This window comes from Pteronotus mesoamericanus, unplaced genomic scaffold (assembly GCF_021234165.1).
Source record: "Pteronotus mesoamericanus isolate MK-2021 breed Mesoamerican mustached bat unplaced genomic scaffold, CSHL_Meso_final contig_180, whole genome shotgun sequence".
Lineage (NCBI taxonomy): Eukaryota > Metazoa > Chordata > Mammalia > Chiroptera > Mormoopidae > Pteronotus > Pteronotus mesoamericanus.
In genome coordinates this window covers 8,019,142-8,045,515 of record NW_026555076.1, presented here as the reverse complement: position 1 = coordinate 8,045,515, position 26,374 = coordinate 8,019,142, and positions in this window count along the sequence as shown.

Here is a 26,374-nt window from a genome sequence, read left to right as displayed (position 1 = left end):
CAAAACTAAAGTCACTTTTGAAAGGGAAGAGATTTCAGACTATCAATGAGGTTCAGTCAAAAATGACAGGGCAGCTGATGGTGACTGGGAGAACTGTGTGAGGTTCCAGGGTGCCTATATTGAAGGGGACTGAGGCATCATTGTCCTATGTACAATGTTTCTTGTATCTTGTATGTTCTTCAATAGTTGTCTCTATTTTTCATATCGGATACCTTCACATGGAAGGTATCCAGCCATATAATGTGAAAAACATCTTATAATAGATATGTAAATATTTGCTGAATAAGTCTGGGATGGAACTAATTAGGAGCATAGTATTGTAATGAGGAAAACACAGCTGGAAGTTAGATTTTGTTCTAGTCTTATATCTGTCACCAAAGTCCTCTAGAGATTGGGCAGTCATATTCTTTGTTTTATGAATCACTATAATTGTGACAATGAGAAGGAAAATACCAAAAGTTGGTATAGAATGTTTTTAGATGTCATACACATAAATATAATAGAATCTGGTGATTCTGAAAATACATTGTGTTTCTACCAGAAGCCAAACAAACTTCAGATGATAATCTTGACTCTTTGAAAGCCATTACATGGATTAACAAATCTTTAATAAAATCTAAGGGGAAATAAAATAGATAATTTGGAAGGAGTTTTTGTTGTTATTGTTGAGTTTTTCCAATCTCACCACATTTTTTAAAAACTTTTTATTTTACATATTTATTTTTAGAGAGGGGAGGGGAGAGAGAGAAAATTCAATGTGTTTACCTATTGCACGCCCCCTACTGGGGACCTGGCCCCTAACCCACACATATGCCCTAGACTGGGAATCAAACCAGCAACTCTTTGGTTCACAGGCCAGCGTTCAATCCACTGAGCCACACCAGCCAGGGCCAATTTTACCACACTTAAATAGAATTTGTGTGAGTACTAAAGTTTCTTCAGGAGTTTTATATTTGTCGTTACATTTATTTAGGTTTCCAAATTTAAAAAAGTTGTTTCAAGTTCAGAAGTTTATTTCCTTGCTCAGAAAATGTAGAAAATTTTCATCTTCCTAAAATGAAATCCTGTACTCACTAAACAACTCCCCATTTCTCTCCTCCCAGCCCCTAATAACCATTCTACTTTCTGTCTCTATTAATTTGACTACTGTAGATACCACAGGAAAGTAGATTCATACATTTTTTTTGTCCTTTTGTATCTACCTTATTTCATTTAACATAATGTCTTTAAGATTCATCTGTTTTGTCTCATGTGTCAGACTTTTACTTCTTTTTAAAACTAAATAATATTTCATTGTATGGAATATGTTTTCTTAAGTAAGTAACCTCTTCTCTATATTTTTGTTTAGCAGTAATGGTGCTGTTTACCCTTTTGTGATGCTGTTGTTAATGCCTGTAATTACCATATGCTCTTAAAGTCAGCACAACATAGATAGCAATGTACTATCCACCAAGTAAAGCGTATCTATCCTAGTCTACAGCAATACCAAAGCATAAAAGCAGAAAGTGATTTACTCCAAAATATAAATAAAATTACCAAGCATAAACAAGGAAAAAAAATTTAATATTTATAGTCAGTGTCAGTGTATTTAGTTGGAAAGTAACAAATTTATTAACTATTTTGGATATGTTGTTTGACTTTTTTAACAAAGTTATTAAAACTTCCTGCTGATTTTATTATCAGCCATCAAAAGTTCTGGTATTTTACTTTAATTGCCATTTATGTGTTCTTATATGTATTTCTTTCTGCTCAGTTGATAGCCAAGATAAAAGTCACTAAGTAATGCCAAAATATATGTCTGTATACTGTTTTGTATATCTTCACATTAATTTAATCAATTCTTACTAGTTTTCAGCCAAGTAAATTGCAGATTTAATATTCCTCAGAGTTATATTTTATTTCAAGTGTGCATGGTGTGTGCATACAGAGTCCAAGGAATGTCAATATCAAGTAAATCACATTAACGGCGTTTGGTCAAACTAAGCTTTTGGTAGAACCTGCATTTTCAGATCTTCCTATCTCTGCTACATAATTATGCTCAAAAGATCTTTAATCATATTTGATAGACATTTTATTTACATACTTAAATCAATAGTGAAAATTCTTCGAAGGGCCAAATTTAAATCCCACCGTGTATACAGACAAAAAGGGTTAAAAACTGGTATGAGCTCAGATTTGAAGTAATTAATTTAGTAATTGTCAGGGATGAATAAGTAGAGCATGAGAAAGAATATTCATTATGCACATAAGGGAAGGCTCTGAATTTCCAATTAGCATTAAAGCAGCATCAGCATAAAATGAGCATTAATATTCCACAGGATAATTGGCAACCTTTGTGGTGTGATTTTTTTTTTTGTTTGTTTGTTTTTTCTTCTACTTTAGCTATTCTCAAGAAGGTGCTATTATTCCTGGTTGACTGAGAGGGATCAAGGTTTATGATACGTTCTACTCCTATTCCTACTGATAATCACAGGCTTTTATTATGTACATAATGCAAGCCATGCTGAAAACCTTCTATGGACTACTTGTTTAATTTCAGCACAATTTTATGAAATAATAAGTATTTTATATTCCTTTTGCAAATGGGATATTATATGGCTTTTGTAAGGCCATTGGACAAATGGCTGTCCTCCATGTTTAATTTCTATGATATAAACTCTTCTGTATTTCATACTTTGTATTACATTTTACCATTCTCCAAACACTTCTATGTACATTGTCTCAATATCAGAACAAAACAAAACAAAACACCCTTTATAATAGTTATTATTGGGATTTCAGATGAGGGAACTAAAACTACGAAAATTAATTTGCCACAAGGACGAAATTAGGAAGTAATTCACTTCCCAGCTAAACATGTCTCTCTTTCTATTATTTAATGCCTTAAAATTTTGCATGGGCCAGTGGTTTGTTGTAGTTCCACGTGGTTTTCTAACTTCCAATCTCTTATACATAGATGAAATTGATATTTAAAATGAAATCCCACATTCCATTTTATGTAGAAAAATTAAGAAATCTGATCATACAGTAGCAATGAGATGCAACTAAAATAGGGCTGCATCCTCAGAAAGGACATATGCTGTCTAGTTCATAGTCCCCAATATTCCATTTATTTTACAGTGGGGCTACATTACTCATTACCTTGACTGCATCTGAGTTCAGTTTAATCTTACCTAGTTCAGTTTCTGTCTATCTATTTATTAATTTAATTCTCATCCAGGGCCATGGTTCGCTCCATGATTAGGTGGCTTGTGTATGGTCACTGGCACTGACCCATTGAAGGTGCTTGAGAAAGATGATTCTGAGTTGGAAATCAGCTGAGATGCTTTTAAAGAGGTTTACATCTCAAAGGGGCAGAGAAAGAATTTACAGTGATACGTTTTCTAAAGTAAATCCTCTAAGAAAAGAGAGATCGGGTGCCTAGAGTTAGGAAGAAGCCTCTGTAAATTTTAATCAAGCTGAGGAAAAGATTAAGGCAGTTGTGACAGAGACTGCCAGTTATTGGTCAATGTCTGCTGCTCTCTTTTTTCTTTATTAATTAGAATTCAAAGTTTGATGCTAGGCCTATGGCTGACTTGGTAAATAGAACATATCCCAGTCTCTATTGTCACTAAGTGTGCCATTTGACTTAATTCTGGACAATGTGAAATGATTGGATGTGAAGTGTGCTACCTCCGGAAAGGAAAGAGGCTTGGCCTCCAGCTTGCCTTCTTCATTCCCTACTAGATGGAACATAGACAAGAGCAGGAGCTGGAACAGACTTAGATTACACGTGGAAGACACATGTTGTGGATCGCAGGGTAAAATGATAGTGGGACCCTGAGTCCTATTAAAAGCTAATATTTTTAAAGGTGAAATTATGGCTCTCCTACAGATATGAAAATTAGCATGTGTTAAAAGATTTTATCTCAATCATTAATGAAGGAGACTGATAGGGTGTTAATAACCAGTTCAAAGGAGAATTTGAAAAACTGAATATTTATGGATCCAGACTATTATAGTGAATGTGAAAATAGAGCCAAAGTGGGGGAATCAAGTTTGTCTCTTGACACTGAATTCATTTTTATATGTATAAAGAATAACCCTGCACTGATATCAATTGTCTACAATTAACAGAGTTGTAAAAGAGCTCACACAGATTTAGACTTAGATAATTCTAAAGGGTGAACTATATATAGATAGTGCATACTTTTCTATTGAGAACATTCCTTTTTTTTTTTTTTCTATAGTCCATGGCTTTGTGCAGTGGCCAAATCTTAAACTAAATACTATTAATTGATTATTAAATATATACTGTCTTGAAATATTTCATTGAAGTTCTTTAAAGTATGTGAATGCAGTTAAAATGTATTACCCCTTCTTTACTCCTTCATACTACAATTACACTGACTCTCCCACAGAGACAGTCAGCAAATATTTGTAGATATCTACTATTGAGAAATTAATCTGACATTATTGTAGGAAAAAAAAATTGACCAAGGAGATCTAGATATTTAACTCCACCTTCTATGAAACATGATTATAGAGAAATTTAGGCTCTTGAATTATTTAGAAATGGAAGATGTCAGCATAACTCCTCTCTATCCAAAGCTGACATTAACTACACTAGTGCTTTGAGCTTTCAGAAATGTCCATAAGATTTTTGGTGTCACTTCAGAGCAAAAGCCATTTGGGAACAGAGTTAGAAGATGCTCTGGACAATAAGATGCCATGGCCTATTCTAAGTTTTGTATTGTGTGGTAAAATTGAAATGGTAATGTTTTTCAGAAACCAAATATACCTAAGCTATGACATCTATGGCCATTGAGTACAATGTACATATAGATAATTGAACTCTATTTTACCTAAAAGTATTATTTTTACAATTAAATTCAACCTATTATTTAATTAAAACTTTCACTTGAGAAGCTAAGAGAAAGTCAAATTAGTTCATTTGTATTTTTCCTCATTTAGTTCACATTAACTAATTCTGATTATAATGAATGAACAAGTAGAAATTAGGTCCAAGAAGTAGTGTGAATTTTCCAGAAGTAACTTGGAAATTATTAACATGCAATAATTAATAATAATATTAATAATAACAGCACTATTACAAGATAAATTTCTGTGTATCATGTATTTAGCAAATGATTCATGTAATATTTAAACCTCATCATAAAAATTCTTGTATTCTTTTATTTATTCAAAAATAGTCCCTTGTTTTCTGCATGCTCTGGCATTGTTCTGATCATTAGTAGTACATAAGTGAACCAGCCTGAGAGTTCCTGAGCTAATAGAACCAAGTTCACTTCATGAGCATGTCATCTGTGTTCCATATTTAGAATTCCTTTCTTCCCTGGCTGGTGTGGCTCAGTGGATTGAGTGTCAGCCCATTAACCAAAGGGTCGCCATTTTGATTCCTAGTCAGAGCACTTTCTAGGGTTGCAGGCCAGGTCCCCAGTAGGGGGCATGCGAGAGGGAACCACACATTGTTGTTTCTCTCCCTCTCTTTCTCCCTCCCTTCCCTTCTGTCTAAAAATAAATAAAATCTTTAAGAAAAGATTTTTAAAAAAAAAGAATTCCTTTCTTGGATTACTACTCTCTTTTCTATCTTCCAATTTTTAATTTTATTTTAAACTTGTGTTTTGTATGTGAAGGCTGATGTGATAATAGAAAAAAAGCATGACCAAAAGAGGTACACAGAATATGCATGTTTGCTTTATTTATGGTGCCCCAGGAACACAGAATCCTGTTGAATCATTGATGCATGAGGATTCAAAGGGACTCAAAAAGAATACAAGATAAGTAACTTGTGGAAGCTGCCAACCACCTGTACAGAAAATTATTACATATATGGAAAGAAGACAGTCAAACCAATAGTTTCTTTTCCTTTCAGTTCTTCCTTACTCATCAGGAACCCAAAAGTAGAGAGAATTGTAGGATGTGTATATATCAAGGAGTCAAACAAAAAGTGAAATTGTACATTTTTTCCAGCAGTTCTGGTTAGGACGATCTGCATAAATTGTATAATTTTGCTGATTTTTATTTAAGTTAAATCCTCTCACATTTTTATTTAAATACATTGCATAATAAAAAGATGCATGGTAAAATTCATTGCGAATACTTTAAAATTATTATTATTTTTTTTTACTTACAATTACATTACCTAATAAATAAAAACACCATGAAAAGTTGAGAGAGGTACCTCAGGGGAAAAAATGCATTATATTTTATACCCGTTTTTTAGCAAGGAGACTCACATTTTCATGTTTTCCTGGGCCCATAAATTTTGTAGCTTGCCCTTTTTGTAGCTTACATTTTCAGGGGGAAACAGACAGTAAACAAACCACTAGTGTAACAGATATGGAAGTGTTCTAACACAAGAAAGGAACAGAGAGTGATGAACGGAAGGGGTATTTCAGGTAAGGATTTCAGAGAAGGGTTTCCAGCTTTTTGAGAAGGTGACACTAAAACAGAGACCTACATAAGGGAAAGGAGTCAGGTATTACAATACTGTGGAAAATCTAGGAAGGAGGGAACAGCATAAGGAAAAGCCGAGATATGGGAAACAGTTTCATGAGGTCCAGAAATGATGAAAAAACAAAACAAAACAAAACAAAACAAAACTGTGGCCTGAACAGAGTGAGCAGTAGCAGACTGGTAGAAGAGGAGAGGGTCGGGGAGCCGAGGGAAGGGAAGAGAAGGGGAAAGGGCCAGTTTCAAGGACCAGGGAAGCCCTAGGAACAGGTTTTCAATTGTCAACTCAGTGGGATGGGAATTCCCAAGTTTTTGAGCAGTGGTATAATTGGATAAAAATACTTTATATACTTAATTTTAATTATGTTGGAATGGAAGATTGGAGGTTTAGGGAAATTTAATCTCTTTTCTAAGGTTACATAGCTAATAAGTAAAAGAGCTAGGGTCCACACATTTATCCACTAAGCCGTACCATGAATATAGACACTGTGTATTGTGAAAGACAGTGTGATTTGAACAATTAAGCAGATTACTTTATTCCAGCTACTGCAATAAGGGAGAACATTCATCGCTGAGGAATGCCTCAAAGTGGAGTAAGAGGTCTTGGTGTCTCAGAGAGGCAGGGAAACAAGGGAGACTGGGGAAGAAAGCAGGCCGTTTTCGTACTGGAATATAAGAGGGCAGACTGGTCCTTTATCATTTGCCTGCTTTGTGGAATGCAATATGGCTTGGGGATTTTTCAACTGTCACTGCTTTCAAGGAGCACAAGGCTTAAGTTCAGTTCAACATTGTTATTCTGTGAACAACTTTGGTCATAGGTCTTCAAAGTGTCTTCATTTTAATTGAGCTCAGTATTTTATCAGTACTACATTTATTTAAAGTGTCATTAGAAACAATAACCTCTGGTTTAACATTGAAACAGGAAGTTACTTTATATCCAGAAAGGTACAGAAATAGAACAATTTGTGGGTAATAGTGAAGCAAGAATCTGCCATTTGAAAAGTGACACAAATCCATATTTCCTTGGAAGCCTAAACCAAGTGTTTTAAGACTTTTCTCCTCAAAGTATGGTCTTGCATAGCTGGGTACTTACTAGAAATGAGGAGTCTTAGGCTTCATTCTAGAACCTCAGTTAATCTGATTGATTCTTTGCAGTGGGAATTACTACAATATTTAATATAAAAGGAAACAGAGGTTCAGAGAGGCAGATTCTTTGGAAAAACCTAACTGGTGAAGGAGTTTTAAATTTCAGATGGCAATGTGATTTAAATACTTATCTCATTTGCCCTATCAGATGTTGCAATTAATCAATCAATACAAAGACACATGCTATTTTTCAATTGTCTGGAGTTGGAAAGATGATCTCATAAGTAACATTGTCAATAAATACTATACCACTCTAAATTACTATTTATTGCCTGAATATGATCCTGTTACATGTTTTGTTACTTTCTTTAAAAATTTTGCTTTAAAATTTCACATTTGACCTTGACTATATTTTCTTCTCCTCTTCCTGTCAGTCCATTTTGCAGCTTATCTCATTTATTTTTAGAAAACAGAAATAAGGAAAGTAATTACCGTAGGTAGTTATTATGGGTGTCATAAAAATTACATCATTCTCCCTTGCTGAAACACAAAACAATTATAACTACTTTAAGCAAAAGGAAATATGTTAAATATATCTAAATGGACAGCCAGAGGAATAACTCCCCAAAGCTGGTGTGGTCCAGTGGAATGTCACCAATGCTTCTGAAAACCTTTGATGTAGTTGCCATTTTCCGTGGAATTGATTTCATGAATTATTTCTTTCGTTATTCAACTCACCTAAGATTTAAAGATATTAGATAGATGCTGCCTTTTAAGTATTGCCCAAATCATTCTTCTCAGCAGCAAGGGAGACTGGGAAAGGTGTCTTTCTTCTGATAAAGATTTCTATAGTCCACTAAGTTTCCTAAAATGAAGTATATCCAAACTACAGTGAAGGTATTCAAAAGTGCTATGTAACCAAATAATTGCAGATATTATCTCATCAATAACAGCATTATAGAGAACATAAAGTTATATATGCCTTTTTACTCAAGAGGTTTACAGAATCAATGAGAAAATATGCAAAAATACAGGAAAAATGTTTTCAATCTTGTTTTTATTGTCTTTTATGTCTAAATATGAATCTTCAAATTCTTCTTGATTTGAGGCATCGATTAAAACATTATTCACATTGTCGAGCGCTGGGCTGACTATAAAATATATCATCTTTATCAAAACACTTGGAGAGTCAACTGAGGTGCTAGTAATAAACAAAACACTAATCTGCAACACAGAACTGTTGTGGACAGCTCCTATATGAGATCACCTTGACTGCACTGTTAACAGACATGACAGAGTGGTTCATATTAGATAGTAACAACCAAATGATCAACTGTAGAGCTACTAGCATTTCTATGATCAAGAAAGAGGGGAATTAGGAGGCAATATTGGACTATGTAGTTCAAGAACAAAAACTGTGATTTATAATTGTGAACAAAAGTTGAGATACCCAGGATCAGGAAACCTCTTCTGCTGTTCCACATTCCTCTCAACATGCATACAAATTTGTTAAGTGGATACGATAACATGACGCTGGTCACTGTATCTGCTGAAACTTCCTCACAATCCTTACTGAACCCTAGGATGTTGCTGCTGAAAATCCCAAAACTCCACAAGCTTATTTTACCAACAGAAAATGAAAAAAGCAGCAGGAAAAAAGTTCTAATCTCTCTCAGAAATAGATTTATATCAGATCTTAATTTGCATCTGGAACTTAGAGCCAAGCACATCTGGGAAATGCAGTTTTTAACTTTTCAGCCCCATCAATATCAGAAAGTTTCCATTGATATTAAAATATTGGTCAAGACCACTTGCCACACCAACTTCATTGTTCAACTCCCTTTCTCTTTTTTTTTTTAATTTTATTTTAATTTATTTTTTCAAATACATTTGTCTCTGCCTCCCCCCGCCCACTTTCCCTTGCCCCCTCCCTCCTTCCCTCCCTCAGCTCTTCCCCTTTGGTTTTGTCCATGAGTCCTTGCTATATGTTCCTTGACTTTTCCCTTCCCTTCCTTTTCCTCACCCCCCCACATCCTTCCCTCTTGTCTCTGTTGGTTTCTTTTCCTTTCAGTGTTGCTGGTCTTATTTTCCTTGCATCTTTGTATTGTTGGTTAGGTTCTGCTTATAGGTGAGATCATGTGGTATTTATCTTTTGCTCCCTGGCTTATTTCGCTTAGCATAATGCTCTGCAGTTCCATCCATGCTGTCGTGAAGTTTAGTAGTTCTTTTCTTTTTCTTCTTCTTTTTCTTTTTTTCTTCTTTTTTTCTTTCTGCTGCGTAGTATAATGCCCATCAGTAGATGATGGGATCAAAAAATTATGGTACATATACACAATGAAATCAACTCCCTTTCTCTTTACTCTGTTACACTCATATGCAAAGCTCTAACTCTGGTTAAATTCAACTCTTTGACAGAACCAATGCTGCAGAATATAAAGAAAAACCATCCTGGGACTTTTCTTGTTTAACATTTTTTATTGTGAACCTCAATGTGGAGTGTGATACTGCTCTCATTCTATCATATTTTGTTGGTCCATGCACTCCTTTGTCCTTCTAGATGAATAATTCATACTTTGGTTTCTGTTTCATTCCTCTCTCAATTTCTTTTCCTACCTTACACTCAGTTAATGACTTTAATTTTTATTTTCCTGATATAAGACACAAAAGAGATGTTGCACAATGCATCTCTACCACCACTGACTCAACAACATGCACACACACCCTGCCTTCCTGCTGTTGCTATAGATGAACTTTCCACGCTCTCAAGGCTGATCCTTTCCTCTTTCATTAATCCCATCACTTCCTAACATACTTATGCATATAATACCAACATTTATTCTATTTCCTACATAATGACTTTTTACTTTTATATTCACTCATTCCCAACAGCATGGAAAGATTTTGTAATTTTCCATTATAGAAAAATCCTCAAGACACCACCTTTTTCTGTTATTTTTTTTTATCTCCCTGACTCACTATTTTTAAAAAATGTTTTAATAGTTGATTTTTTTGTTGTATTTTTCATTATCATTTATACCCCCACACCCACTTCCACTTCCGCCCACCTCTTCCCCCCTCCCCACAATCACCACACTGTTGTCCACATTCATGAGTTCTTTTCCTTTTTTCTTGAGCCCTCCACTCCACAACCCCTTCCCCAGAGCTATGAGTGGGCAGCGCTGTGTACTTGCTTTCTATGTATGAGTCTGTCTCTATTTTGCTTGTTAGTTAGGTTTTTTCATTAGATTCCACATAGGAGTGAATTCATATGATATTTGTCTTTCTCTGATTGGCTTATTTCACTTAGCATAATGTTCTCAACGTCCATTCAAGCTGTTGCAAAGGGTAAATATTTTTCTTTTTTGTGGCTGAATAATAGCCTATTGTGGAAATGTGCCATAGCTTTTTTATCCACTAATCTACTAATGGGTATTTGGGCTGTTTCCAGACCTTGGCTATTGTAAATAATGCTGCAATGAACATAGGGATGCATATAGTCTTTCGAATTAGAGTTTTGGGCTTCTTCGGATAAATTCCCAGAAGTGGAATCGCTGGGTCATAAGGCAGTTCCATTTTTAATTTTTTGAGGTAACTCCATGCTGCTTTCTGCAGTGACTGCACCAGTCTCCACTCCCACCACAGTAAAAGTTTTGAAAAGTTTTTCTACACCTGTTGCCTCTAATCAGCCTTTTGCTTTTATCACCTCATGTCAGCTGCTTTTGTCAATGGCTCTCTAATGATCTTTTGGCATCACTGAACACAATGAAAAACTCTTCTCTTTCTTAAGGAATCATCAGTGTTGGACAACTTTGTTACATCCTCCTTCTTGAAACACATTCTTCACTTGGCTTCAAGGATACAGCAATTTTCTTCAACTTTACATGTAGAGCTTCTTCAATCCTTTTCGCTTGTACTTCTCATTATCCCAACTTCTGAACATTAGGATAAATAGAGATACACTCTTTCTATCTACATTCAGTCCCGTAATAACATATTCTATTTCTTACATTTAAATAACACATATGACTGGTAAACTCCTTATTTATAATTCCCACTCTGAAATCCTGATTAATGTACCCAAGTATAAATTTATCTATCCTAGAAATCTAATAAGCCTTTCAAATTTAAAAGGTCTAATATAAAACTTGTTTGAAAATTTTCTTCCTAATGTACATTTTCAATTTTAACATAAAATTTCCTTTCTCATATAAATTTTCTTGTTAGAAAATTTTCTGCTCTTCCTGTAATCTTCTCCATCAAAGAAATGGCAGCCCTTCTATTTTCAGTTGCTTAAATTAAAAATCTTGAAGTCATCCTGAACTCTTTCATTGCTTTTCCACATCCACATTCAGGTTTTCAACATATCTCAGAGAAATCTCATCGCTTTGCCTTCAATATTATATATAGAATTATAACACTTCTTGCTACCTCTACTACTACTAACACTAAGTCTAACATCATTACCACCATCATTACTGCTTTCCCTTCCTCCAGATTTTCTTCCATTCCTATAACCAATTCTCAATATAAAAGCTAAAAGCATTTTTCTTTAAAAAATCAAATACATCCTGTCACTCCTTTTCCTGATTCTCTTGTTCTCTCTGGGGCCTAGAGTAGTGTTTTGCACATAACAGGTGCTTCAGTTGTTTTTGTTGTATAAATGAATGCAAGTTTCATATGCATCTTCAGATGGCCTCATGGTGTAAAATAACTACTATTCCTTTACCAATGCTAGGCTTGAAAAGAAAAGAAAAAAGGAATCACATAAAGGCCTTTGCACAATGATTGTTCTTATCTAAAAGAAGTCTCCCAAAAATTTAACATAGAAACATCCACTTTCATACCATTGATCATTCCTGCTATCAATAAGCATCGATGTGTCCTCTCCTTCAATTTGAAAAGACTGGTGATTACAGCAGAAGTGCTATTTTGAAAAGTCTACGCCTAACTTATAAATGGCAACATCATGGCATTATGTGTCCTTTTGTAGGTTTGCTCTTCCTACGCAGGTACCATGCTGCGGGGAAGCCCAGGCTACACTGAAAGGCCGTGGGTAACAGACATTCAGGCAGTAGCTGCTGCTGATAGTGCAGTTGAAAGCCAGCATTACACAGTAGACATGTGAGTGACATGCCTCCTGATCACAACCACCTCTGGCTATGGAGTCCTCCTACATGAGGCACCAGCTCATAGAGAACACAGGCAGGACCCCTTCACTATCCCTTGTTCAAATTAATGGCTCTCCGAATCTATGCACCCAATAAAATGATTGTTTTACACCACTAAGTTTTGGAGTGGTTCATTATTAAACAATAGGCAACAGCAACATGTCTATTAGATTAGTATTTGGGCTTTGAAATATCATCAAGATTTTGTTACTAATCTCTTGACTAACATTCTGCCACAATTTCCTTTATCTTTCTGTACTTTATAAAACATGGATATAGTTTTAGCTTTTTAATAATAGGTGTATGGATGGTACAAAGTATTAAGAGCTTTCATGTTAGAATTCAATCATTTTATCCTCATACTTTTTGACTGGGCATAGAATTGCTTCTTGAAAATTACCTCCTGGCAGTTTTCCAGAGCTTTGCTCTGTCATAGCCATTAGTGGTGCAGTTCAGGAGTCTGATCCACCTGGGTCTGAATATTTTGAAGAAACTTGATGTATTTTCTTTTCTGGAAGATTTTAGAATATTTTCTTTATGGCTTTTGTGCTACAGAATTTTGTCATATTCTGTCTCAGCATGAGACTTTTTAAATTCATTAAAATGAACACTCAACAGATATTGTTAATCTTGAAAACATGTTGTTCCCAGTTCTGTGAAATGATATTGTACTTCTTTGGTAATTTTTCTCCCACTATTTTATTTATTTATTTTTTTCAGAAACTCCCATTATTAAAATGTTGGGCTGCTTAGATTAATCCTCTGGTTTTTCATTTTTGTTGTTGTTGTTTTCATGAACTTTATAAAATGTGTTCTCAATTTTAATTTCCAAATGTTCTTTTCCTCTGTGTTCTTTGTAATTGAAAAATGAAGTATATATTTTCTTTCATTCCTTTTGTGGTCCTCTCCTTTCATGGTATGTTTATTCTTTCAATGGGTCATAATTTTGGCAATGTTTCCATATGTAACATTTAGGTTATTAAAGTAAAAGCACTGACTACACTGTGTAAATGGGTTTTCTAAGATATATTTTAAGTTTTCTGGAATTTCAAATAGTTTTGATATATTTTTTATCAAGGCAGGAAGCTTATGCCTTCTTTGTAATACCTCTAAGTTCTATCACCTCCATAATTATGATATCTTTAAAAAATAATTTAAAGTTAATCATGATGAAAACATCACAGTTGTCAGGTATATGAATGTGGGGGGCAAAGGAGACTGAAAAGCCTAACTGAGAATCAGTTATAACTGAGTTCTATCAGAAATAACTGAGTTCTCTTTATAACTGTCCCTCAATTAACCATGTGGATTTTGCTTCACTTCCTTTTTCAATTTTGTGATCTTAAAGATTCTGCATTAGAATTCTCTCCAAAACTTTTCTTAGAAAAATGACTTCTGCTTTTACTACTGCCATCTCCTTTGTGCATTCTTTTCTTTCTTTCCCTTAAAATACATATTTTAACTTGATTTTTGTTGCTTACACTATTGCAGATGCCCCTGTTTTTCCCCCTTTGCACACCTCCCCCACGCCCTCATCTTCCCTTCCCTCTGGCCATCACCACACTCTTGTCCCTGTCCAAGGGTCCTGTGTATGTGTTCTTTGGCTGATCCCTTCACCTTCTTTCATCCAACACCCCCTCCCTCTTCCCTCTGACAGCTGTCAGCCTGTTCCATGTGTCCATGCCTCTGTTTCTATTTTGTTCGTCAGTTTGTTTTGTTCATTAGATACACATATAAGTAAGATCTCATCCATTTCTTCCTTCCCTGATTTTTCAAAGTATATTGTATAATAATGGCCTCATTTCTTCACACCATCAGCACTCACTGCACTCACATCAGTGGGGTTCAGAGGGGGAAGGCCAGGCAAGGCCTGTGCTCAGTGCTGCCTTCAGGCCAGTGACCATACTGGTTATTTGTTTGTTTATTCTAATCTCAGTAAGGAGTAGATTTCTGTAAGAACAACAGACTAAAAACTGATGGCAGCCATGTCTCCCAGCAGTTTCCTTAAATGGTTTGACATGGAGATAATTTTTGTCACTTCTTTTTGTCATTGTCATTGTCAAGGGCATGAGATATCTATTGAGACACATCGGATTTTTTGTATTTAAGCGTAGTTGAGCATGTGGTTCTAAAACTCACTGAAAGGTGAAACTTACTTTGACTGGCTTAAGGGGTTTACAAAAATATCCAAAAAATGATAACTTTGTCAAAAGAGGTTCACAGGTAAAATGTGTTGGCATATTAACATTCAAAGGGGTTAGACTGATCTGCGGAATATAAAATGGCACAAATGTGAAAGTGGCATTTGTGGAAAGAACAAGATTTGGGATGCGCAGGAAGGTTATTGTAGAAAATAAAAGAGAGAACTATGATGAGGTCATAGAAACTGGAAAGTAAACTATGTTCAAGTGGATCAGTGGATGCTGAATTTTAGAGCAAAAAATACAGGCTGTAGCATTACTGTATGGTGAGTATTTTACTCTGAACCTTGTAAACAATATATGGTGTTGAAAATGTATATGCAACTAAATGACAACAAGAGGTTCGTTTAAGGAAGACTCTTTTAGGAACTTGAACAAAACTGGAGAGAGAGGTTTTTACATATCATTAAGAGAGTGTAGCCATTGTCAGAATGGAGAGATGATACAATTGCAACAGTGATTGAGGAAATCACATTGAAAGAATATACCGGTTCATTGAATGTAACAAGTAGAGAGAGAAACAAATCAAGGATTTAAACCATGATAACAAGGAATTTGGTGAAGTGGCTTACAGATGTGTATGAGAAGGAAATTCATAAAATCTATTTTTTATATATTACATTTATGAATTTGGAAGTCTTGATATTGAGACATATAGAAAGCTGTAGGTGAGATGCATGAACAGAATTAAGGAAATATGACTGTGCTTTTCATATATATTATGAGATATCTACAAGGCATTGAAAGTCAATGCTTTCAGAAGTGATACTTTCAGGGTCACAGGAAGGTAAAGAATGCAACAATATATAAAAGAAGACAAAGAGCCTCTTCATGGTTACCTTTATTTCAGGAGCTAGAGAAGATAAAAGCACCAGAGAAGGCAAGCAGTAGCTTCATAAGAGGCAGGAAGACTTGGAGGCAATAGTGTCTTCGAAGTTAAGGGAGGAAAAAGGTTTAATAATCAAGATCAATAGTGCTTCAACAACTATAGGGGGAACCAAAGAAGAATACATTTAAAGAGGCCATTGGATTTTATTACCGAGGGTCTATTAACTTCCAGCATTACATGATGAAGTTAGACAGAAGGCTAGACAGACTGGACATTACATGATAAGAATGCCCAGAACTGTTTTCTTTGACTATGTGAATATCAATCCTGTAAAAGAGGGGCTGCATTATATATTTTGTGTAAGAAGTAAACAGGAACAAAAGAAGTGCTAGAAGTTATTGAGAAACAATTAAGTTTTTTATTTTTATTTTTTCCGCCAGCTTACAAATTGAGTGAACCCTAAACATAATGCCCAGGGGTGTGGAGTCCCCAGAAAGGCAGAATGGCTTGCAAAGTTCGTCGTGTGTGATGCAGGCATGAGCTGATACTCTAGTCAGTTAAATTACTTAATTTTTATAATTGAGCACTGCAGCAATGTGGCCATTGAATATTGCCTTCTGGAGACAAGAGCGAAGGTTGGTGGAGGACCTGGGCCAGAACCCCCTGCCTTGTCTTTTCTGGCCCCATGATTCGACAATCTGTTCTCATGTCAGAAGGTGTATCACCCTGGCATCACTGCCTCCACTTACAATGTACCATTTATTCAGCTGCTGACCTTCTTCCCATGAAAGTCACTGTTGACCTAATCGCAATCTATTCTGCTAAGCACTTTCATAATATCTGCCATGCAGGGAAGTAATGGAGTCATAAAATTAACATAGCCTGATGACTTGAAAGATATAACTTCCTACATTTCTAAAGCTTACAGACATTTTGTGAGTTTGTGCTGCTCTGCTGGTGAGTTTATGAGGAAATAAAAAAAATTCATAGCCTAATAATTTTAAAAATAATATATTATTTATTTGTAAGATCTTTATTAATATCTGTAACTTAGACCTTTGACATAACAACTATCAAGTAACACGTATCTATTATTCAGGCTGGCTTAATATAGAAGTGAATATGCATGTTAATCTAAAAAAAGGGATTTAAAGCCATTTGACAGGTTGTCCCTAAATATCACTCCTTGAAAAGAGCCCCAGACAATCACTGAAATATCACCAGTGTAGGTAAACTACAATATTTTCATAGTAAAAGAAGTCTCTTCTAATTATTTATGAGCATTCCCAAACTATTGAATAAGAGACTATGGAATGGCAAATACGCTAGACATTATTTATGCCTAAGACACTGAAACAGGTGAATTAAGTGATTAACCCCTGAAATGAGGTCAATGCATTGGAGAGGTATCTTTTGATTAAAAGCCAATGTTAGTCTTGTGAAAGGTTTGTTATACACACTTTAAAAGATACAAGCCTGCAGCATTCTAAAGAGAGTTGAAACTGCTCTTTAACCATATCTCTTTGTCAAAAATTAGGCATTCATTCCCTAGAACTCCTTTATGATGAGACATAGATAAAGTAACTTTTAACCTTCAATTTTCAGGTGCTAAATATTATTAACAGCTTTATTTTATACAAGCAACTGCAACTTAACAGAAAATTCAAGAGGTAAACGGCTAGGTTGCAATGTAACCTTAGGCTTTACTAAGTTCCTGATGCAGAACGCTTCTAGAGTAGCAAAAGCACTCTAGTGTCCTGGAGTATTCTAAGGGGTGTTATTAGGCCCCCTTAAATAAATAGTCTCAATATTGAGATGTAGGATGTCGTCTAACTTCTGAAAGAATTTTAGGCTAACCTATCTTGTTCCAGAAACTCCAAGCCACCGAAGCTTTGATGATGTTGAACAGGAAAACCCACCCAATTATTTTTGAATTCAGCATATCCAGTTTGTATAACCTGAAAATAATTAAATGCATATCAAAAATTACTGCTGGAAGAATGTGAAAGTATTAAATTTGAGATGTGGTATGTGAAAACTAAGAGTCCAAGACCATTAGACCATAGAGATTTCTCCTGCTGTTTGAAGGTGAGCTTTTCCTTCTGTACTGCTGTTATTAAGCGGGGTGTGTGTCTAATTAGCTGCAATCCAGATAAACCTACTTTAAGGAAATTCAATTAGGTAATTTCCATTAGTTTGATTAACTTTTCTTGACATAGTCCTACATGCCACATTCTTCAAGGTCAATATTAAAAGTCATTCTGAAATATCATTAGAAAAATAATACAGTTGAATATTGTGAATCAGAAAACATTTTTAAACACCTTGTGAGATAATACCAGTGAGTTTTTGTAATAATGCCAATAACTCTGCCATCATTAAGTCATAGATGGTTCACCCACTGTTTTCTCATTTTAATTCAAGGCCATCAGAAGTCGCTTGGCCTAACAGCATATAAGAGAATCCAGTTGTTTTGAAATGCATGGAATTCATTCCCTGTTTATTTTCTTCTCTTTAACTCACCTTGATCTCTTTCAGTGACCAAAAAGATTTCAAGGCTAGAAAGTGCATACAAGAATCAATGAACAGGCAAAATTAAAGAAAAAATACTGAAGATCAAGTTGTATAGTGACTATTTTTCAGTTAAGGGAAGTTCATTTTAAAGCTCCTCTTGTTTGCAAATAGTTAAGGGCAGAAAAAGATGTTAATGTGTTTGGATTATATTAAAGTTTTAAGATAAACTAAAAGAAAGGCAGGGAAAAAGTGTTAATGGCAAAAGCCCATGGAAGAGGCATTATTATATTACTGCTAATGCACATAAAACATTGCCTATTAAAATAAGATGACAGTTTTACATCCTATTAAATATATCAAAGCTGTGATTCAATTACAAATCCCTTTATATGCATGTTTTAACAAATAGGTCTTTGATAATAGAATGCTGCTACACCTTCTTAAATGCTAAACATGAGTTATTCTATATGATACAGTGCCAAATGAAAAAAAAAATTACCACCAAAAGGTAACCATATTTTGAGATCATCAGTATATATTGACATGTTGTGAATTTTCAAGTTAGCATCTGGTCAGCAAGTGAATTTAAGAGCCTGAGCCTCTGGGTGTGTGATGGTTAACAGCGATCTGCTGTGGTATTATTTTCTCATAGTTATTTATGGAGACAAATTATGTCTTTGAGATGGAATATAATTAGAAAAACACTTGATCATGTTTGTCTATGATCTTATTTGTGAAATAACTACAACGACTTCTGCTAGAAAGCTAGATGGTGAAATAAATTTCTTCATAAATGAACAAACTTCTCATCTTGAAGACACAGGGGTGTCCAACCTATAGCCTGTGGGCTGCATGTGGCCCAGGATGGCTATGAATGCAGCCCAACACAAAATTGTAAATTTACTTAAAATATTATGTGATTTTTTGTGATTATATGTCTCAATATATTTAAATTGTGGCCCAAGACAACTCTTCTTTCAGTGTGACCCAGAGACACCACAAGGTTGGACACCCCTATAAGAAGAGCATATGTGTTAGCTTTATGAAAAGTTCAGATACATTAGTGTTCAAATTTATTTCACAACCTCTAAACTGATATTCCTACCTGATTAAAAATGGCTGGTCAAAAATACAATGATATTTTTATTAATTGGATATTGTAGAGGGTGAAAGAAGCATAGGAAGCATAACGCATGTTAAGAAAAATGATGATTTTTAAGTGATTAGTTGCTATGATTATAAAAAAATACTATATTGGCTATTATAAAAAGACTTATGTTTAGCACAATGCAATCTCCCTTTTATTCATAATCTAACCTATGAACAAGTTCTATCTCTTAAAAAATTCATCATCTATACATACAAATGTGTATTTTTCTCTCACTAGAAATTGAAAAGTATATTTTAAATTTAATTGTTTAGTTTCCTCTTTAGTGTCATAAAAGCCAGCCAAATTAGTTACTCAGTTAGCTTATCTTTTGTGAACTGTTTGGGCTTTTTTCATTTTTTTCCTTCTCATTCCTTCTTGCCCTCAAGTTCTGACCTTTCCAGGGTTGGAGTTTGAAGGAGAGGGAAGCAACTGAAGGGACATAGAAGTCCCTTCTAGGGTTAGGCTTCTAGGAGCTGATGTTGCACTTTCTGGTCTTGAATGTTGTTAAAATTTGACTCTTTCTCCGAAGAAATATTTTTGTAAATTCTTCTAACATAACTCCCTTACCACCAGTACATAAGGTAAGTGATGCAGATTTCTTTATGAGTCCTTAAGAGCTGTCTTTTGGTCTCCGGCTCTTGGGAGCCATCAGCTGGCCATCCTGTATTTAAGGTCCAGATTGAAAACTGTCTTGTCCTTGGAAATCTCTTTCTTCATTGTCTGCCCTAAACACTCTGCGTGTGCTGGATGATTCTACCTCGTAGCAAACACTCCTTCACTTTCTTCTTTGAGTTGCTTGTCCTTCAGAGAGGAGTCATATATACCAGTCTACTGAGCCACTATAATTTCAAAAGACAGTAATTGATTTTTATCTTAAATCTCTTGCTTGACTTATGTTAAAGGAGGAATAAATACCTCCTAATTTGTAGTGACCATCAAAGAATTAATTAAGTTGTGATTGTGAATCACTTTTAAAAACTAAACTATAAAAATATTTAAAAAATAGAAAAGGCTCTTTTTTTCCAGATAAATATGTGACTGGTGTGTGGTAGGCAGAAAAATGGAAAAATGATACCCCTTCCCCTGAGCTCCACTACAAAGATATTAGGCCTAATTGCTAAAGAAAAAGGGCCTTTGCAGATAGGGTTAACTTAAGGGTTGACATATGGAGAAAATATCTTGGGTTGTCTGGAGGGCCGTACATGAAATCACAAGTGCCCTTGTAAGACAGCAGCACAGGGAGATTTGGCATCCATACAGAGAAGGCAACATAAAGATGGAGCAGAGAGAGATTTGAATTTCTTGGCCCTGAAAATTATAACAACCCAGCCACGACCAAGGTAAGCTGAAGCCACTAGAAGCTGGAAGAAACAAGGTATAACTTCTCCCCAGAGCCTCTGGAGGGAGTGTGTTCTTGCTAACACTTTGATTTTAGTGTGATACTAATTTCAGGATTTTGGCCTTTAGAACTACATAAGAATACATTTTTTGTGTGGTTTTAAATGAGTAAATTTTTATAATTTGGTATAGTTAGTTACAGAAAAAATTGTACAGCTTGAAAGAAATATTTTGTATCTTTCTCTTTGCATGAATAGTTTTGATTTTTGATGCTTGGTAATATACCTGTCTTTGCTTCAGTCAGTCATCACTCAAAGGTTTTTACTTCACAGTGGCTCTAAAAGAAATTTTAGCAGCTATAAAAATCATCAGCATTATCAGAAACAAATTTGTTAATCATATTTTTAAAACATTTTTCAAGACATGAGTATAGAATACGATATTCTCCTATACCACATGGCAAGCTGTTGGCTTTCAATAGGACTACCATGAAGCATTTGTTTCAGCTAAGGAAACCTCATTTTCAATTTTTATCTGAAAGAAACAAAAAACACTTTTGGAAGATTTTTTTTTTAATCATAAGAATGAGATAAATTTCCACGATCAAGGTCCTGGAGTCATCATTATGGAAGTTGTAAGTTTTCTTGGCTAAATTAGTGATAGCTGAAAAAAGGGAAGATTCAGGCCATCTTGATGACTTTCCAAAGCTGAGACTAGTGCTTTATAAGATGGAACTAAGATATAAGTTTCTTCAATATTTCTGAAAATAAAAATAGGCAATCACTTCATAATTCTTTCAAGATTATATCTGTTTATAAGTCCATCTTTTCTATTGAACTTTCACTTTTTTTTCAATCTGTATTAGTATTTTATTTTTAAAGATCTATTTATTGATATTTAGAGAGAGGGGGAGGGAAGGAGAAAAAGAGGGAGAGGAACATCAATGTGGGGTTGCCTCTCATGCACTTCCTACTGGGGACCTGGCCTGCAACCCAAGCATGTGTCCTGACTGGGAATCGAACCTACGGCCCTTTGGTTCACAGACCTGCGTTCAGTCCACTGAGTCACACCAACGAGGGCATGTATTAATAGTTTAATAATCTAGATACAAATCTTGTCTCCTTCCTGTATTTTGTTGTCTAAGTTTATAGTGTCTTTAGTTGTATATGTTAATTTTTTTATTTTACAAAAGTCCAACTTCCTAACATTTTATCTATATTTTTTATTTTTTATATATTACTGAAATATAACTCTAGTACACGGTTGGTGAGAATACAGACTAGTGAAGCTTCTGTGGAAAACAGTATGGAATTTCCTCCAAAAACTAAAAATGAAACTGCCTTTTGACCCAGCAATTTCACTGCTGGGACTATACTCTCTAAATCCTGAAACACCAGTTCAAAAGAACCTATGCACCCCAATGTTCATAGCAGCACAATTTACAATATCCAAGTTCTGGAAACAACCCAAGCGCCCATCAGTAAATAAGTAGATAAAAACACTATGGTACATTTATACAATGGAATATTATGCAGCAGAAAGAGGAGCTCCTACCCTATCCTAGCCTCTCTGATGGCTAGTGTAAAAATTAAGATTTTATTGAATTAATTACTATGGGTAGTATTAAAACTTCAAGTGATATAATTTTTCTCCTTCATAAACTTGACTCATTTTTCCACTTATTTAGAATTTCTTGGGTAAATTTCAGCAAATTGTTAATGTTTGCCCCCCCAAGAAAATCTTTCATTATCTAAAACCACCTACATCTCCAGCCTCTCTCCTCTTTGCTATCCACCTTCCATCCACTCTTGCCTCTCTCTGTCTTTCACATCTGCGGAGCCTTTTCTCTTTATAGAGCATTTTCGCCCTATTGCGGCTGCTTGAAAACTCTTTTGTTTACTATTTACATTTTGGCCCTTTTGTGTCATTCAGGTCTTAGAGAACATGTCACCTTTTTTGAGAGGCTTCTCTTATATTACTCCAGTATGGTCTCTTAATCACTATACATCAAACTATTCTCTGAAAAACCCTTATCCTTATTTAATATTTTTTCTTGTAATAATAACTAATGTCTCTGCTTACTGTCTGCTTTGCTGTACTGAAAAAAGAGCTGTCAGAGAGCAAAATATTTGTCTACTTTATTTACTGCAAATACTCTATCTCTCCCCAAACAAAAAATGCCTGAAAGAGTCTGCACTAAAATTTTATGTATGAAAGAATGCTTATTTATTAGGAATTTATTTTAATTTTAGATATAATACCTGAAAATATACCCTTGGTTCTCCGAGAGACTTGAAAATTTACACCATGATATTTACAATAAAATCCTTTTCACATCTCCCAATACAATGCCTTTCTTATCTCCTTTCTTTATGTATATATAAATATTTATATATTACATTTATTTATATATACATATATGTATCTATATACATATTCTGAACACTTTCAGCATTTCACCTGTAAAAGTTTTCAGTAGAAAGCCTGTATACTTCTTTACCTTTAAAATGTACTTTATGTTCTCTAACATTGTAAAGGAGATAGTAAAAGAAGAATAACTAGGGGAATGGCATTATTAAAGTATTTTTTGAATTCTTTTTAGAAAAAATTGTTGTTACTAGTAAGTGTAGATATTAGGTCTGTAAATGATACATATTGATAAATGTTAGAATGGCACCTAAAAAGGAAAGACATGATAGTATGTGACAGATTGATTGTAAATGTACAGTTTTGAACCTTATGAGGAAATTTTAATCATGTTATATTGTTTGGTCTTTCTTTTTTTTTTTTTATTCTGTAGAAGGCAGATTAGTTTAATGGTCATAATCATTTATGTTGATTGCTTTCCTTTCCAGCTGGCCCTTTGGCATAATGGATGTTTTCAAAGCAGAATGATGTTTATCTGCAAATATTGTTTTATAAAAGCAGACATTTTTAGAGGCAATATACTAGCGTTTTTATGGTTAAGCAAAATGTATTCTTTACATTTCACAGATATTAATGATCATCAGAGCAGTGGCCAATAACAATAATACCTAGATTCAGCCACTAAAGATCTAAAAGAGCTAAAGGAAGGAATATAGATATACTTAATTATGACAAAAGACCAAATTAAATGAAGAGATAAATCAGATTTGATATGTACATCTCAGAAAAATTACAAAAAGAAATTTCACTTCTTTCAAAATCAGCACTGAGTCATTATGCACACGTGAACATTTATTTTTTTTAGCTACTTTGGTGTATTTCCTATTAATAAAATTATATGATATTTTCTTAGTAATTACGTAAAATTTCTCTTTTTATTTGAATAAATTTGCATATATATGAGGGAGCAAAAATGATCACAGGATATATTTTTATAATACTTTAATATGGTTACAACACTGTTAAGTCCAATATCTACGTTTTATAACCTATAGTTTTTAAGAAGCCAAAAGGCAAACACCTGAAAAGAACTCTAAAATTACAGAAAAATTCTAAGATTGAATTTTAATAACTCCACTTGTAGATGACATTTTGCCAGCACATATTTCCCAGTCCAACCTGAGCCAGAAATTTCTGTATGTTCAATTTCTGATACGTTAGTAAATTAGGTTATTATATAATATTTAAGGTTCTTGAAAATCCATGTAGTTTGTGTTCCCATGATTCTTCAAAAAATACTACATCCAGGATGACCATATTTAACACTACTTACATCATATTTAAAACAATACACTGCATGAAATTTCCATGAGAGATGGCTTATTTTCATCTGTAGTACTTTCCAAACAACTATAATGTACTGCCAAGAGTATGATTCCCATCAATTAGACTTCAGAACAAAGTGGACATGCCTATGAAGAGAAACCTTTGTCTGTTATCCCACTTTATCCTACAGAGTGTGTACCAAGAATCTCTTGAAAGCCATGCTTTGGAGAGAATATAAAGGGTGGGAAGGGTAAAGTCAGTTATCTTATTTCTCTGCCTCCTTCCTTCTAGTTACTCAAAAGTACAACCATGCATGTAGAAGATGAAGTACTTAAAATAAATAAACATGCTATATTAAGTTTTAGAAACTGTTTCTGAGATAGTCCTCTGTTTGCTGATTCATGTGGGCTGTGTGTTATGCATTAATAATACAGAAAGCCCCATCCCGTGTTTAACAAGAAAGCTGGTGGATGGAGGTCCAAGTACTACTTCATAAAACATCAAGTTCTATTTTTTTAAATGAGGGGTGAGGTAATATCAATTTATGGCATACAAATAATTAACTGCAGTATTGAACACATTCCTTACTTTTATCTTTGTTCTAGGTACTTCTAATGAATTTACTTTTTGCTTTTACTGAGTATACCTTTGTCTCATCATAGTCAGTTTATCCTACGTTGCTTTTCCACTGATATTGTTACATAAGTGATGTTCATTTCAGGCACAGAACTCACCCTCTGCAGTCTCTGCTTGGGTGTGTACAGTGAGTGAGTATATGCATAGAAGTGGACAAAATATCCGAAGTAGGCCCATTTACTGTTTTTAGAAATTCCAAATACCAAGGCCTTTTCCTCTTCCCTTTAAACTGACTTCATTTAAGATGTATGATTTTAATCTCTATATAAACTGAATGCAATATCCTTAAAGGGTCCAATTCTCACTTTACTTTCCTAAACTGTACATTTTCTCATAGCATGCAGGCTTTTTAAATAGAGAAGCTCAGATTTTTTGTTTAAAAAAAAACGCACAAGTGATCCATATTTCTTCAGCTGCGACTCTCAGGAAAATAACTGTTTCTGTACAAAATATCTATAATTTACTTGAAGGCCTAACAACTAAAGTAGCTTCTCAATTTGAGCCAATAGCCCAAGGTGTTCTTTCCTGAGTTAACTTTGCTTAATGCTACTCTGTAACTCCTTAGTGGCATTCCTGGATTATCTCCACGACATGAAAAAGAATCAGTAACAAATAAATTCAGAGTTGAAAAGGCCGAGGATTAAGAATATTCCATTCCATGAAGTACATAGAATTTAACTAAATGAAAACACAACTAATCTCAGAACTCAGGTCTCCTTGATTCACTCTAGACTTTTTCCCAGCACCCTACATTTTTTCTTAAAATATTGTGATTCTCTAGATTCTTCTACCTCTCTAATCTTGAGTATGTTATAAACAGAAAACAACAGATATTCTCATCTGAAAGCAGGGATGAATTAAGTTTTAAGGTTCTTCATATTGGGCATTGCTACTCAGGAAGTTTATAATACTTTTATTTAATCCTATTTCCAAATACTTATTTTTAAAGATTTTATTTATTTATTTTTAGATGGAGGGGAAGGGAGGGAGAAAGAGAGGGAGAGAAACATCAATGTGTGGTTGCCTCTTGCACGCCCCTTACTGGGGACCTGGCCCACAACCCAGGCATGTGCCCTGACTGGGAATGGAACCAGAGACCTTTGGTTCACAGGCCGGCACTCAATCCACTGAGCCACACCAGCCAGGGCCAAATGTTAAAAATACATTAATTAAAAGAGAAATCTGAACACATGAAATGATGAATAATAGATGAAATGAACAAAAGGAATAATTAAATCTAACTAAAATATCTTAAGGAGTCTAAATTGTATAATTGTTCGCTCCATAAAAAGTCACCAGGATA